Raw genomic sequence first — 16449 nt, forward strand, 5'->3', positions numbered from 1 at the left:
AGGGTGTGTAGCCCTTGGAGTAGTTTATGCTTAAGAATCAGACCTTCATAGCGTACGTAGCCAATGTCTCAGCTCACCTGGTGGCCAGGTATTATTGAAATCATTGTTATAAATCAGTTAAAATAAATTAGATAAATACTATAACTATAAATAAGAATTGAGTAATAACAGAAGAGAAAATTCCACTTCAAACCAGTGGAAGAAGATAGTACCTCTAAGTACTAGTTTTAGTTCTGTCCCAACGAGATGGTTCCTTGTGAGTGTGCTGCCTCTGCTGTGTGCTGTTCTCACCATTTTGGCCCTTTTAGAGTATTTTTCTCAGCTGGGTGTGAAAGCTTACCACTTCCTTTACCCCTGGGATGGTTTGCTTTTTGCTTAAGGGCAAAGCCCTTTGCCTGGCAGCAGAGATTTTGCCTGCAGTCCCCTCTTGCTCCTGGGCTTGACTGCACCCGGCTTTCCTGCTCTGCGTATCCGGCCATGCTGGGAAGTGTTTGGGAACAGTGTGATGACTAACCTGTTCCTTTTCCATGACTGTCTTATTTCCATTGATAACAGGGGGCTGGCTTTCGAGTCCCTTCTAACGTCCCTCCTTGTCCCTAGACACAGGCTTTTACGTGTAAGTTATGTTCTTGAGAAAGCCTGCGTGGCCATTTTAAAACTACTTTCTATCAGTGATTTTTTTGTGTACTATTTTCTGTAATTAATTTGGATTTTATCAATAAATCCAGGCCCTTTTTGTTTATCACCATTTCTACCTCCATAAAAAATATGCATATATGTATATCATAAATAATATAAGAAGAGGCAGCTTGACAAAGGAGGTTTTGAAGTCCTGGATTGAGTCCAGGTTCATTTTTATATATTTTCAAATGCCAAGCACAGGGTTTTAGGGTGAGTCAAATTAATATCTACAGACCTCGGTTTAAGAGTTGAGTGTCTGGCTGAGGAGGGAGCACCGGGTGTGTGAGTCATGGTTCAGCTGATGGAAGGAGTCTGGGCTGCAGCGATGTGCTCAGGATGCCCGGGCAGCCTCACCTCCCGCGGTGTGGTCCCTGCGGGGAAGCTACTGCTCCTAGGCCTTTTTGTTCACTAGACGGGTTGTCAACCACTGAATGTTAGTGTTTCCAGAGTAAGACCTGAACACCCATTTTTCTTAGTTGTGAAGTTTGTGGGGTTATTTGCATATGCGTTTTGAGACTGTTTGGACGGATGAGCCAGTTGGTTGCACAGCATTTGATGTTAAACTTAGTTTCAAATCGAGGCAAGCTTGCTCAGTCTGGCAGGCATGCTTGCCTGCACGCAGAGGGGCAGACCACTCGCTGTGAGGGTGAGTCTGTGTTTCTGTGGACTTTGTTGATTCTCCTTTTTCCACTCATTCCCATAATTGTTCTCCCCACTTTCCTCCTGGGTCCCCCCAGTTCACAGGTTGAGGATGGAAATTTGGGGGTGTTGGTAAGCAGCTCAAAGTGAGTAGACAGATAATCTAAGCAAGGATCTGTCTTTATGCTTTTAAAACTTTCAGTTTTGATTAATTGCAGAAGATGGGAGATGGGAGTGAGCAGGATTGGGTGGTCTTGTGTGGCTCACCTGGTTTGAACGGGTCTCCAGCCTCCACCCTGACCTGCCTTTTCCAGATTCACTTCTTTATTCTCCCCTAGATGTTGGTCCCACCTGGCGACTTAGCATGTACGCTTTCTGGCCTCTCTGCTTTATCTTTATGCTTTTCTCTCTGCCTTTAATGCTCCCTCTCCCTTTTTTTAAATCAGCTGTTCAGTCTCAGTGATTAAAAATCATCTTTATCCTTCAAGGCTCTGCTCAAATGTTATACAGAAAATACAAAGACATCTTTCTTCTGCTGCTTTAGGCCTTTCATGCTTATTGATGCTCCCCATAGATGTATTTGTCTTAGCTTCCTTCCTGAAAGGTGTGAATGATGTCCTGTACATATTTGTGTTTCCTGCAGGGCCTGGGACCATTCTTGTGAGAACTGGCTGTTCAGGGAATAGCAGGTGACTGCATCCCAGAGCCTGTGTGGGGCAGAAGGTCTGGGCAGACCCGAGGAGCAAGAGAACGTCTGGGACAGTTGAGCAATTGATTTCAGGGAAGTGTAGGGCGAATGGCAGACACGTGGCCTGCAGGGTGCACAGGGCATGGTGGAGGGAGGCTTACTGTGTGCAGTGGGTAAAGGTCTCACCTGGGCTTAATGTCTGAACTCTGAATTTTAAGTTCTGAAAAATCTCAGAATGGCGTGAGAAGGGAACCAGGATTAGGAAAAACCGGGGTACGGCAGACATGAAGTTGATGGGAGTGGGGAGGGGCGTGGAGTCAAGACAGAGACCAGCTGGGCAACAAAGAACAGAGTTAAGAACTGGAGTCCTCCAATTAGGACGTGAGGTTAAAACAGGAAGGAGTCAGATGAACTTGATTTGAACCTGATTTACTAGGATGTTCACTAAGTGTCCTTATGTTCCTCTTCCTTAGAGGCCAGCCCATTCCTAGTTCAAGGCACGTGGTTTAGCTTTTCTGTGGAGGGAAGGAACCTTTCTGTGCCCATGTTTACTGTTTATATTTACCAAATTAATTCCATTTTGATGTTCTAATACCCCTCATGGAGAAACGTTGAACTAAGTTAATAAAGAAATAACTAGCTTAGGGCTTCCTAGGTGGCACAGTGGTTAAGAGTCCGCCTGCCAATGCAGAGGTCATGGGTTCAATCCTAGCTCCAGGAAGATCCCTTTAAAAAAAAAAAAAAAAGAAAGAAATAACTAGCTTAATACGTGAAACTATTCCCTTCTTAGGAATAATTACTAATTTGAATGAATGGAAAATTATCATTTGGTTTGTGGCCATCAAATGCTGATGTAGTAAAAAGTTGTTCCACTTCAAAACAGATACATTTTATTTAGTATATTTTCATGTTTTTCATTGCTAGAAGTTTAAAAGAACAATCAAAATGTCAGTGATTATTTTAAAAAAATTTAAAGTACTTAAAAAGGCCAAGCCGAATGGACCAGAGACACGTATATTCATGAACTCAGGAAGAAGCACATAGGACATTAACCTGGGAAGAGATTGCCTTATCAAAGGCCTTGAGTCTGTGCTTAGGAGATTGACCCTTTCCTCTCTTTTGATATGATTAGAAAGAGTTATTTGTGCCTTTATGTTTTCAAGTTTTACTTTTAATAGCAGTAAAAGCTGTAGTGCTTTGATACCTTTTTGTTTGGTTCTTAGTTAACAGCAGGCCAGGAACTAGCATCAGAATAGAATCAAGATTATTGTAAGGGGGACCACAGATGTATTTGTTAAAAAATGTATTAAGGTGATTTGGTTTAAGAGATGTATGAAGAAATTTATTTTATATTTGAAAATTCAGACTTCAGTGATGTGATAGTATACTTTAAAATTACCAAGAAAAAGTAAAATTACGAAGAAGGGCTATCTTTCCTTCCTTCCTTCCTTCCTTCTTTCCTTTCAACAGATCCCCCCCCTTTAGTATCCTCTGACTTTTTTTAAAGAAACACCCGCAGCACCTTCCACGCATTTCTGGGTAGGTTTTTCCCTGTTTGAAACCCTCCAGCCACTGTCTTTAGACAGATCTGCAGCCCTTCCGTCTCCTGCCTGTGCTGTGGGCATTGGCTCTTGCTCTGCTGGCCACATCCCGGCTGCCATCTCCCTGCCCTGCTTGTGGGGGCCCTGCTGTCCCTGCGTCCGTTGGGACACCCTCTCCTCTGCCCATCCGCTCCCCCAGTTCCTGCAGATGCACCTCTGAGAGGCCGCGCAGCTTTCGACTGCCTGCTGCCTGACGGGGTCCTCGCTTCCTGCTACTGTAACGTCTGTTTCTTTATGTCTGCCCTGCGAATAACCTGGTGGGTCAGAATTGCCTCAGTGCTCTCTGTTCCCAGCAGCTGTGGTAGACACATGGGCTGTGCCCCGAAAGCGGCTGGATGAGTTGGAGAAGATAAAGTAAGAGGGGTGGGCGTCCAGGCTGGCCCCTGTCTCAGCAGAGGGTCTGGGTAGGTGATGGTAGCCCTTTATCTCCAGGTCCAGCACGTTTTTCTCCCAACCCCTGTCCCCCCACCTTTGAGTAGCTGTGGCTCTTTATTGAAATGGGATGAAATAAAGAAGTTAGAGACCTCACTTTCTTGCAGATTTGTAGGACGTTTTATCTGTGTTAAGGTGTCTGCTGCCTCATTGAAGGCAGGGGTATAGATGTCTTTGACTATGCGTGAAGAGTTTATTCCAAGGCAGCAGTGGGGTGTGGAGGAAAGTCCAAGGTCAATCTGCTGCTTCAGAAAGGATGAGGATTGTCTTTTTGTCTTAGTTTTAGATAAAGTTATCATAGTGCATCTCTATTCCTGCCCTGCCACTGGGTTCATCGGTACCATTTTTCTAGATTCCATATATATGAGTTAGCATATGGTATTTGTTTTCCTCTTTCTGTCTTACTTCGCTCTGTATGACAGACTCTAGGTCCATCCACCTCACTACAAATAGCTCAATTTCATTCCTTTTTATGGCTGAGTAATATTCCATTGTATATATGTGCCACATCTTAACCATTCATCTGTCAGTGGACATTTAGGTTGCTTCCATGTCCTGGCTATTGTAAATAATGCTGAAATGAACATTATGGTACATTTCTTTTTGGATTATGGTTTTCTCTGAGTATATGCCCAGTAGTGGGATTGCTGAGTCATATGGTAGTTCTAGTTTTAGCTTTTTAAGGAACCTCCATACTGTTTTCCATACGGGCTATATCAATTTACTTTCCCACCAACACTGCAGGAAGGTTCGCTTTTCTCCACACCCTCTCCAGCATTTACTGTTTCTAGATTGATGATGGCCGTTCTGACCGGTGTAAGGTGATACCACATTGTGGTTTTGATTTGCATTTCTCTAATGATTAGTGATGTTGAGCATCTTTTCATGTGCCTCTTGGCCATCTGTATGTCTTCCTTGGAGAAATGTCTATTTAGGTCTTCTGCCGATTTTTGGATTGAGTTGTTTGTTTTTTTGATATGGAGCTGCTTGTATATTTTGGAGATTAATCCTTTGTCAGTTGCTTCATTTACAAATATTTTCTTGCATTCTGAGGGTTGTCTTTTTGTCTTAGTTTTAGATAAAGTTATCTTAGTGCCTAATGCTGAAGAACAAAGGAGAGGAAATAGTAAGCAGATCAGCTTGGAGTTCAGTCCTGCTGTTTACGCAGAGAGTATAGAGCAGCTTCCTCTGTCCTCACTCAGTCTGCATGTGTCAGAACTGCCCGAGCGGAGAACAAATATGGCTTCTTTGTGGGGTGGGGGCGGGGGCTGCCTCGCTCATGTTGAGTCTGGATGCCCGTGGGATGCCCGGGTGACCTGTCTGGTAGGCAGCTGGTTCACGTGGCTTGAGCACCGCAGAGCAGTCGTTCTGGGGTGCAGCTCTGGAGTCCTCAGCGTGGAAGGTGGGAGCAGGTGAGGCCATCTGGGGAAGGTGTGTCAGGGCCTGTTCACCTTTGGTCATGTAAAAGGCAGTTTCACTAAAAGGTAGCTAAATACTGGAAGAATCCTGGGAGAAATTCAAAGTTAACTTGTGTGTTGCTGCCTGACTTCAGCGGTAAGTGTGGCATGTAAGATATGTTCTTGTGAAGACCCAAATAATGCTGTTTCCATCCTTAATAAAACTGTGCTTTTAAAACATCTTATTGTTTGCCGTCTTTCTAAGATTTTATCATTTCTTTAGTCAGAGGAATGGACTTTTGCAGAGTCAGAAGGTTTCTGAAAACAAGACTTAAGTACATGTTAATTTATATAATTCCATTTTGAGTGTAAGTCTGTAATCACTATTAATTAGATTTTCAGTTTTTTTTTCCACGGGTCCTTTATGTTTCACGTCTCACATACAATCCTAGGTAGTCCCTCAGCGTAACGTGTTTGTTATTCCCACTATGAATGCAAAATTGCCATCCTTATTCTTTGGATAGTATCTTCATAAGGTCATAGTTTCACGTGAAAAGTGTGCCAGAGAAAGCACATTTGTTTCTAGTGAATGTGAGTTTTGGTGTGATGTGAGTCTGTGCAGAAGAGCAGGAGGGCCTGCGAGGCCGTGCAGGCGGGAGCAATGGGACTGGGCAGAGTCTGCTGAGAAAGTCTGTGCAGCAGCTGCCTTGTTGGTCAGCTTCGCAGAATCTGTTCAGAGACTTTGGTTCTGTGATATCAAGAAGAATGTAACAGCAATTGAATTCAGTTCCTCAGAAGGTAAATTTTAAGACATGAAGTATAGCCATGATTTACTTAAGCTCATTGAGAAATCTTTTTTTTTTTTTTTTGGGCACACGGGCTTAGTTGCTCCGCGGCCTGTGGGATCTTCCTGGAGCTGGGATCGAACCTGTGACCTCTGCATTGGCAGGCGGATTCTTAACCACTGCGCCACCTGGGAAGCCCGAGAAATCTTTTTATTAAAAGCTAGGACAGTTTTGTGTAACTATGAGTCAGTGGCTTTTCCCCCTCCTGTCTTAATTGTCTCTTAATTTTCATTGCACTGGAAGTCTGTGCACCGTAAAAAGGAGGTCAAGCAGCCCAGAGGTCTAATTATTATTCCTCTTTCGTGTTTTGAGGGGCGAGGGTGGGCAGGAGGGGGCAAAGCAGGTGTTCTCATAGAAGTAGAGTAACACACTGGATTTGCTTTGCTGGACACTGATGGTGTCCTACTAACCTACCTGTCTGTTAGATTGACTGTGCTGTCATGACTCACTCAGGTCTGGAGAATGTCTTGGGGCCTGGGTGTGGGTCAGTGGGGAAGTTTTCAGGTGAGGAGGCACGGGTGGGAGTCCAGGCTCTACCTCTGGGTTGTAGGGCTCCTCTCCTTGCCTAGTGTTTAGGGGCATCACAGGAAGGAATTGATAGGAAATCTTTTAAAACCACTTTAGAGTTTACTGTAAACTGGTCTGGAAAGCAAAGAGGGTTTTGGGAGTTCAGGAATAATCAGAGTATAGAACAGTGTCTGCAGTAGAGGATGTGTGCTAAACGAATGAATAAACAGCAGTTAATAAGCTTTTAAAAATGAGGGTAGGGACTTCCCTGGTGGCCCAGTGGTTAAGAATCCTCCTCCCCATGCAGGGGACACGGGTTTGAGCCCTGGTCCTGGAAGATCCCACATGCCATGGAGCAATGAAGACCCAACATGACCAAAAATAAATAAATAAACTTTAAAAATAAGGGTAAAATGTAAAACCTGTGTTAATTCAAAAAAATTTATTAACTTTTTCCTCTATTTAAATAAGCGTTGTGTGTGTGTGTGTGTGTGATTTTTTTGGTTAGTGAGTGCTTATTACAGACAAAAGGCTGTTAAAACAGATGACCTTGCAATACATAATTCATACTCATTACAGTATTTCCAAGTACCAGCTAGTATTCCATGGGGCCTCATCAGCTTTGTTGTGATAGGATTCGCTGCTGTGAATTATGTAGTACAGGCAATTCCACAGAACGCTTTTCATCGTCAGGCTTGGAAGACGGGTCCACACTGTCTCTCTCAGCTCTCTATGTACGTCAGGCTTGTGCTGTGTGGCCGGCTACAGTTTGGCTGTCATGGTTTTTTCTGGTGTTACAGCTGAATGGCTGGCCCAGTGATCACGTGCTTTTGCCGGGCTTTCATTGTTGCTGTGTAGGTAACTGAATGACGTGGCCGAGTGATGAGAGACGTTTACTGGGTGTAACGGCATCCTGTGCCCACAGTTAACCAGAACAAATGGACAGTCTGTCGACAGCTTTTTGGACAGACTTCTTTGAAAGGGCTGAGTAGCGGGTCACTGGTCTTTTATACCCTGTACGGAAAGTCTTCTCTGATGATAAACAGAAGAAATGACACCATCTCGTATTTGTATTCCACGTTAACCCTTTTGAGATGCAGTCATACTTCATCCTTCCAGGTGCTTGTTTCCAGTAGACGTCCCTGTGTTTGTCACCTAGGGAGAAGGATCTGGGGCCTTGCTTTGTCACCACAGACTGTGTGTTCATCGTGAGGTTTCCTCCGGAGCAGAGCGGTCCCTTGTCCTTGATCACTCAAAAGTAGGTGCTCATGTGCACTTGAACTAGTTAGGTCCTGATTGTTAGACCTGTGTTCTTTATAACTTCTTGTTTTCTGAATTTGATTATTTAAAAGTGTTCATTGGACTTCCATATGTACTGGAGTAAAGAAAAACAAATGAGGCAGATTCTGCCTTTACATACTAGTTGCTAGTGTTGTCGTTGGACCTAGTGAGGTATTGGATCTCAGATGCACAGATAACTGAGTTATTAACACGCTCTGGGACAAATTACTTAAAGGGATATTTTATAAAAGTTCACCTGAGTGTGAAGCAAGGTTGGCCAGGCAGGCAGCTGGCTGGGAAGGGTGTTTCAGCTAGGACGGCACACTGTGTCAGAGGCACACAGGCATTTGGAAAAAGTGTCAGTGGTTCATTAAGGCCAGAGTATAGGATTTATATGCAGGCCAGTAAGGCTAAGAAAAGAGTTTCATTCCTTAAAGGGCTTTAGGCAGGAGTGCGACACAGGTAGGCTTTGTTCTAGATTCATCACTCTGGTGGGTGTGGAGGGTAGGAATTAAATTACCAAAGTCAGGAAAAACAGTTAATGGGTTATAATGTAGCACGTATGAGAGTCTGGGAGAGGCAGAGCGAGGTTTGGGAGGTAGAATTAATGGGAGTTGGGGACTCATGGAGGTGAGGGAGGCAAAGGGTCTGGTGTGGCCTGGGGGCTGTGTGACTGGATGGCAGTGCCGTTCGCTGAGGAGGGCACACAGAGCAGCGTGGGTTTGAGGGGGTCAAGATTCTAGACGTTTCTGGTTTGGCTCATGAGGCAGTAGGGCTGGGAGTGAGAGTCTGGAGCTGCTGGCTCATAAATCCTCAGGATGTGAGGCCGGCTCAGTGCCAGCTGGAAGTGCGTCAGGATAGACCTAAATAATCAAGGGGCTTGCAGTTAAGGAACCTGAGCAGGCAAAGCAAGCAGAATTGCTCATCGATCGGAGAGCAAAAGATGTATTTTGTGTGGAAATGAAGGACGCAGACAAGATAGTTTTGTTATCACGCCCTTTATGGTGGCGATTTGCATTGCTAGCCTGATTTATTTCAAGCAGGTAGTAGATTAAGTAGAAGTAAGCACATCAATCAATAATTGATAAAAGTAAGTTATTGGAAGCTGGATCTTCATTCAGGAAGTTGGAAGGGATCAGTGTGTTCTCTTTAGTATCGCAAAATTCTGGAAGTAGTGGACTAGTTACTGCAGAGAACAAAACAGTGCTGTGCCTAAAACAGTGTCTACGCAGCCAAATTATTGTTCACGTGCGATGAAGAGGGAGCCATGGTTTCAGATTTTCAAGGGTTAGAGAAAATGTGTTGCATGTGTGCCCTTTAGAAAAAACAAAGATATACTGTAGGAGAAAAGTCAGAGCTAAGAGTTTTGGAAGGGGCCGACTTTGTACAGAAGCACTGGGAATGAGCATTGGAGCAAATGAGATGTAAGAGCAGGACTAAACAGGTGTTATTCGAGATTGGAAATACTACAAAATGTCAGGAATAACATAGGTGTGCTGTGGCTGTAAAACCTATAACCTAAGAGTTTGGGGAAAAGAAATGGCATGATCAGTCCTTGGCTCACCTGCAGGGGATAAGGTGGATTTCACCTTTCCCTTGGTAATCAGCCCAAAACTGGTTAATGGAGGACTTAAAAAACCGTGAAAGTCACTGTTAGTAGAATTGAAAATAGGAGGGGATATAAGTTTGTTTTCGAAGTAGCTGGACAGGATTAAAGTAAGGAAACATGGTCCACATGGCAAGAGATGAAAAAAATAAACAGGAAGGAAACGAAACAAGACTATAAAAGACAAATACCAGTGAAACAATTTACATTACATTTAATGTATTAAATGTGTCAAATGTATTAAATTTCTGTTTTAAAAGATGGACTCAACCTAAAAAATAATCCTCTACTATATCCTGCTTTCAAAAGATCTGCTTAGAACAGAGAGACCTAGAAAGGTTAAAAATAAAAAGGTAGGCCAAGATTTATAAGGAAAACACAAAAGACAGAAGGTTAAGAATAAGAATTCTTGAGTCAAATTGAACGAAGAAGAAAAGCACTGAAGACAGTAAAGGACAGTTTTGAAAAGCTGACTCGCTGTAATAATTAGCAGACCAGTGGCTGTGAAGAATTGAAGTTATATGAGCTGCCTTGTCAGCAGACTCCTAAGCCCAGCTTTTATATTTTCGCTTCATAAAATTAAATGAATGGGAATCTTCCCATTCATGCTCTTAGTGTATTCTTAATACCAAAAATTGGACCAAACATTTAAATGAAATATCGATCAGCAGATTACCAGAGCTGTTCAAGAGATGAATAGAAGTTCTGTGGAAGAGTTTCATGGCTAGACAGCCTTGGAGAAATCTGTATAGGGTACCATTTTGGAGAGTCACAGTACACTTTTTAGCATGTTAGGGTCCCTGTGAAATCTAGCCCAGTATTTGTTTAGCCCAGTATTTTGCAGATACGTTTGATGATGGTATCCCTGTCTCACTATTTTGGTTATGGAATACCAGTAGCAGCGTAAAGGAATCTGGTATTTTAAAGAACAGAGTTTGGAAAACGCTTATGAATATTGGTGTACACTCTGTAGTAAAATTAAGACTGATGGAACTCTTGAAGAGTTATTCATTAATCATGAAAACATCTGATCAAGGAAGGCTTATCTGAGCATATAAAGGTAGTTTAATAGAAAAGATCTAGTTGTATGATTCATTACCTTGTTTGGTTCAGTAAGAAAACTTGTATGGGACTTCCCTGGTTGCACAGTGGTTAAGGATCTGCCTGCCAGTGCAGGGGACACAGGTTCGAGCCCTGGTCTGAGAAGATCCCACATGCCGCAGAGCAACTAAGCCCATGCACCAGAACTACTGAGCCTGTGCTCTAGAGCCCGCAAAGCACAACTGCTGAGCCCTTGCGCCACAACTACTGAAGCCCACGCCTAGAGCCAATGCTCTGCAATAAGAGAAGCCACCGCAATGAGGAGCCTGCACACTACAACAAAGAGTAGCTCCTGCTCACTGTAACTAGAGAAAGCCTGTGCGCAGCAACAAACACCCAGCACAGCCAATAAATAAATTAAATAATTAAAAAAAAAAAAAACCCAAACCAGCAAAGCTGATAGTCCTGTTAATATTTAAAAAGCAGGACTTCCTAGGTGGCGCAGTGGTAAAGAATCCACCTGCCAATGCAGGGGACACGGGTTCAAGCCCTGCCCTGGGAAGGTTCCACATGCCACGGCGCAACTAAGCCCTTGCGCCACAACTATTGAGCCTGTGCTCTAGAGCCCGTGAGCCACAACTACTGAGCCCATGTGCTGCAACTACTGAAGCGCCACATGCCTAGGGCCTGTGCTCCACAACAAGAGAAGCCACTTCAATGAGGAACCTGTGCACCATAATGAAGAGTAGCCCCTGCTCTCAGCAACTAGAGAAAGCCCGTGTGCAGCAACGAAGACCCAGCACAGCCAATAAATTAAAAAAAAAAAAAAAAAAAATTTAAAAAGCAAAACAAAACTTGTATGATACGCTTACTAGAGCAGAAGAACATTTGATATCATTTGATATACCTAAGCCCTCCTTTTTTTACATTAAAAAAAACTTCTTAGGAAATTGGGAATATCGTTTGATATGGAATATGGTCAATATCAGAATTTGTTGCAGTTTCGTAGAAGTCCATCCTTGTTACTTCTTATTTGCTATATTTTAAGCTCTTTGAGAGAAGGAAATAAGTTAATTTTCACATTTTTTTGGTCACCCATTCTAATAGAGGACCTTGAATTTTATGCATCTCTAGCGATTTGTTAAATGAAAACATGTTTTGGAAGTGTATCCTTATGTAATTTTTAGATTAAAATGGATTATAGTAAAAAAAGATTTTTTTCTTTATGTAAAATATTTTTAGTGTGAAATGCATGGTTTTTCAAAACTGAAATAGATACTCTTCAGGACGGGCCTTTACGTTTGCTTTATTAATTTGCCCAGCAAGCCTTGGATGCTTAAGGTGAATTTAAATTTTGTCTAACAGTTAAGTGACAGGGAATTTATAAAGGATTTTGAACAGTAAAGGGGTGTTATAAACACTTTTTAAAAAGGATTATCCTGGCCAGAAGGATTATCTTTGGTAAAGCAGGATGCGGAAGGAAGACTCCTATAATGGCAGAAGTGTTCATTTAGGAAAATCAAGGGGTTTGGGGACCTGAGGTTTGCTCAGAACTTTCCAGGATGTGGTTGGGTTTTGAGCAAACACAATTTTTCTGTGGTCTTGAGGACTGCATTCCAGCCCTTAGAGGCCTTTTTATTACAGAGAGAAAATTAATAATATAGTTGTGTCATAATTTAAAATCACTATTTACATTGCTGACATTTTGTTACTTATTTTTAAGTAATTTATTCAATATATATGCTGAAATCTGCAGTTTTAACTGTATAGCTAGGTGAAATCATGACAGAAGAGGTTTGCGTGAGGTTTCTTGTCTTTGTCACAGTGTGCTTGAGGAATGGGCAGGCTTTTCTTCACTTGACAGATGGTAAAGGGAGGACATTGAGAAGGGAAGTGGGTTTCCTAAGCTTGCATTTGCTGGATGGTGACGGAGTCAGGGCAAGAATTCATAATTTTTGTAGATACTCACCACATTTTCCACCTTTGGGTACAGAATTTTTTACTGAAAATGATGACTTTGTAAGAATATTTGATAATCATAATAATCTTTTAGGAAGATAGCCCAGTAGTGTGTGGCTTTTGCTTATTGATTTACGGAATCACAAGAAGAAGCCACATAGAATATTTCGTATAAGAGGACATATAATTTTTCTTTGAGAAAACAAATTCTCAGGCTTATTAAATAAATTACATTCCTGTAGTCATTTACTAAAAATAAAAGTGTGAATAAGTAATTGGCTTATAGCTTACACATTTTTCATTGTTGATTTATAACAGGAAGAACTGTGCATAAAGTACTTCATGAAATGATGCTCCAGGTACGCATTCATGAAATGATTGGCTTTTTAATGTAAGAGAAATGTCTACATGGGAAAGGGTAAGAGGGGGTAAGTGATGAAACTGAGAATGTCACCTGTTTTATATGGCTTTTCCCATTAACTTTAAACACATGATAGTTTCCGTGCTACCTTGATGAGGTCAATAGTTATAAATTGGAATCGTAGAGAATCACATCATCTTTAAGTAGTTCAGAAAACAATAACAAACCCAGTAGCATTAACTTAGGATTTTTTTGTGAGGTCAGCTGTGTACTTGAAATGCCATTCTAAGCACATAAAAGCTTTTGCTTCTTGGTATTTTAGATTTCAGGTTAATTGGTCCTTGACTGTTTTTAGTAGTGTTTTCTTCTGTGAAGACTTTCATAAAGGGATCTTCGGAATGGCCCCGGCTTCCTGGCGAGGCTCTGCTTGGGGCGGGGACCACCTGCAACAGCCCACGGACCCCGGCCCAGAGCCGCTGTGCTTGAGTCAGAATGGCAGTAAACTCTGAATTTCTGCAATGTGACGTATTTATTTCAGAGGAAGTTAGAATCTGGTGGATGGTTGAGACTGGAAGGGACTTTGGAACATGTCATCCAGTTGTATGTGGTGTTTTAGGTAACTGAGGCTCAGAGCACTCAGTCAGACATTACAGAGACCATTCTTGGTAAAAGTGGGTTAAGTCATATTCTCCGTGTCATATTCAGATGCTTTTCTACCACTGTTATTATTTATGTTTGTGAGAATCTTCTTAATAACATCCCTGAAGAAGTAAACAGAAACAGCTAAGTTCTAAACTTGTCCGATTGTAGGACTTGTAGATTTCATTCAGTGCTGTAACAGAAGAAATGATTATTTGAGAAATTTCACCTAGATGGGACTAATCTACAGTTGTATTTAAAATATATTTTGTTAACATTTAACAAAATGTTGTAAAGCAAATCGGATTCTTAAAAATGACGTGAAAGGGACAGTGCTTTAATTGAAGTAAAGACCTCATTAATCTTTGACAATTAATGAAATAATTGCATGTGTTAGAACACTGGGTTTTATGTTTCTATAACTTTGAGATACCAGGTTTACCTCTAATGGAAGTAGAGAGTGAAATAATCAGAAGATAGGCCACAGGGAGAGAGAGGTCTGTATCGGCATCAGAACAGTCTGCGTCTGTGTAGCTGCCTGTAACGAACGTGTTTGATGGCAGGACTGTAAATCCAGAAGAGCTGGAGAGGTGCGTGATTTCACTGCCAGCTTTCAGTTAGGAAGGTGCTCTTGGACGATGGTAATAATGGTTTTGGCATTCTTGATTTTTCTCTTTTGTTTAAATATTAAATAATAAGTAGGTCTGTTTGGCCTCTTTTTCCAAGTGGACAAGGCTGTTTTAATCTCTTAGGCTTTGAACTGGAGAGAGAACAGTTGTGAATAAGTGTGTGTATGTGAGAGAGATTGACTTGTGTTTGCCTGCTTTCTTGTTACGGCCTAAGATTCTTATCGTGGGTTATGACTTGGTTGGTTTTCTGGTTGATATTCTTGCCGCCAGGCCTATGGTTTTGATTTCTGTATGTATTACAAGTTGTTAAATACTATGAAAAAAACGTGCAGGGGGTTTAGGGTTATCTTTTGGAAATACTACTTCTGTTTTTAAATTTTAGAAACTATTACCTTTAAAACCTCTGTTCTTTGTTCCATGCTATCTATGTAGGGACTTAAACACACTTTATTGTTTTGATAAAATATAATCGAGCTGACCAGCAGCAGGTATTCATCGTACCTTGTGAAGATGTGCTGTAGGGGAGCTGTGCTGGAGGTGAGGGCGGGTTCAGAGAAATGTCCTGCAGCCTTTGTTATAGATTTTATAACCCTGACCAGTAGTGTCGTTGACAATATGAGGAAGGCCCTTCGTGCCTGGACAGCACACCGTGGTGTCGGGCTACTGCAGGGACCTCAACAGACAGGGCGTCTCCTGGGGCTCGCGGGTGGGCTCCCCCAAAGGCCCCCAGGGAGCAGAGGGGTATGTGCTGGGCTGTGGTAGGTGAAATTAGGGTTTCTGAGGCTCAAAAATGGGCCTGTTTGGCAAATAGAGTGGGACAGGAGGCTCTGATTCATTCTGCCTGCGGCTGCCAGAGTGGTGTTTGTCAAATGGAAAACCAGCTCTGACTCCCGTCTGAGAACCAGCCAGTCTTCTGAGGCTGCGTCGAGCAGCTTGAAACCTGAGCCTCCCCCGGGCTTCCCGTCAGCTGCATCTGCAGATGCTTCTGAGGCCTCTTCACTGGGGTGTGAGCTCTTCAAGGGAAGGCTCCCTTGGTGGTTCATCTTTTTATCCGAAGGACTTGCCTGCTGCAGAGAAGGAAGTCCGTACATTTCTGTTGAATAAATAGGGGGCTGCAATTCCAGGCTGAGGAATTTGAACTTTATTCTAAAAATGGCGGAGAACACTTAGAAATTTTTAAGCAGAACAATGATATAGTGAAGGTGTTCTAGGACGATTAATGTAATTGATGACTACGATGCTAGCCTTGTAAACATTCTGAAATGATGCTGACTTACGTAAGTTCACATTTGTAGTCCTAGACGTTTCTGGTGGTTAATGGATGGAACAGACCCTGCTGCTTTCCTTACTTTACTCTGAACCAGCATCACAGTCCGTTTCAGCCGCTGCTTTTAAAGTTCACTAAGACAAAGCAGGATTCAGTAGGCTTTATTTTTTCATCAGTGTGGCAAATATTTGAATGTCTGCTTTGTGCCTACATGTTCTAAGCATTGGGGGACACATGGCCTGCGACTCCAGGAAGCATTTTTCATGGTTTAATGACACTGAGAGCCCTAGAGTGGTTCAGAACTCATGTGAAGAGAACGTGACTAGAAACATTTTCCATTGCTCTGTTCCGTATTTTTCTAAAGGACATCACAAGTGGAAACCTGGGAGTGGAGGGGCCTTCTCTGGACTTCAGTGGGCGTTGTGCACGTTGGTACCCTGACCCTTTAACAGTTTGATCCTCAGTTAACAATAACTTTCAAGTGATTTAGTAATGAGAGATGCACACGCCAGATTTTATATAGTTCTTAGGAAATACATCAGTGTTATTGGTGCTTGGTACTCACTGATGACTCACAACATACTAGGTGCTCCAGCAGAAAACAGGGGTTTTGACTTTGTTCACTGGGCAGTTTTCACAAATGGTAATTACATTGTAAAAAATGTCGTATTTCACTTCCTTAGGCGCTGGGGTTCTTTATAATAGTCTGTGACTTCAGGAGCCAGTTTTTGGAGGAGTAGATGAATAAGCACTGTAGAGTTCTGAGCTTCATTTCTCCAGTTGATAGGCTTGACTTATTTCCTGTCAGCCTATTTGAGTGCGAGACAGCTTTTACATGGCTTTATTCATATATAGAATATTTTCAGTTTTAAACAA

At 42.3% G+C, this 16449-nt stretch overlaps 1 protein-coding gene across 7 annotated transcripts in view; it reads left to right on the forward strand.

The window, feature by feature from the left end:
- Positions 1 to 16449, forward strand: part of NEK7 (NIMA related kinase 7) — a 166523-nt gene that overhangs the window by 8759 nt on the left and 141315 nt on the right. The window contains exon 1 of one of the 7 annotated variants that reach the window (XM_057725478.1): positions 13013 to 13036. The exons of the other annotated variants lie outside the window; for them this stretch is intronic. The gene's annotated coding sequence lies outside the window, so the exon portion shown is untranslated. Of the gene's footprint in view, positions 1 to 13012; positions 13037 to 16449 lie in introns of those variants that run through there. 7 annotated transcript variants of the gene reach the window in all.

Source organism: Hippopotamus amphibius, chromosome 3 (assembly GCF_030028045.1).
Source record: "Hippopotamus amphibius kiboko isolate mHipAmp2 chromosome 3, mHipAmp2.hap2, whole genome shotgun sequence".
Taxonomy (NCBI): domain Eukaryota; kingdom Metazoa; phylum Chordata; class Mammalia; order Artiodactyla; family Hippopotamidae; genus Hippopotamus; species Hippopotamus amphibius.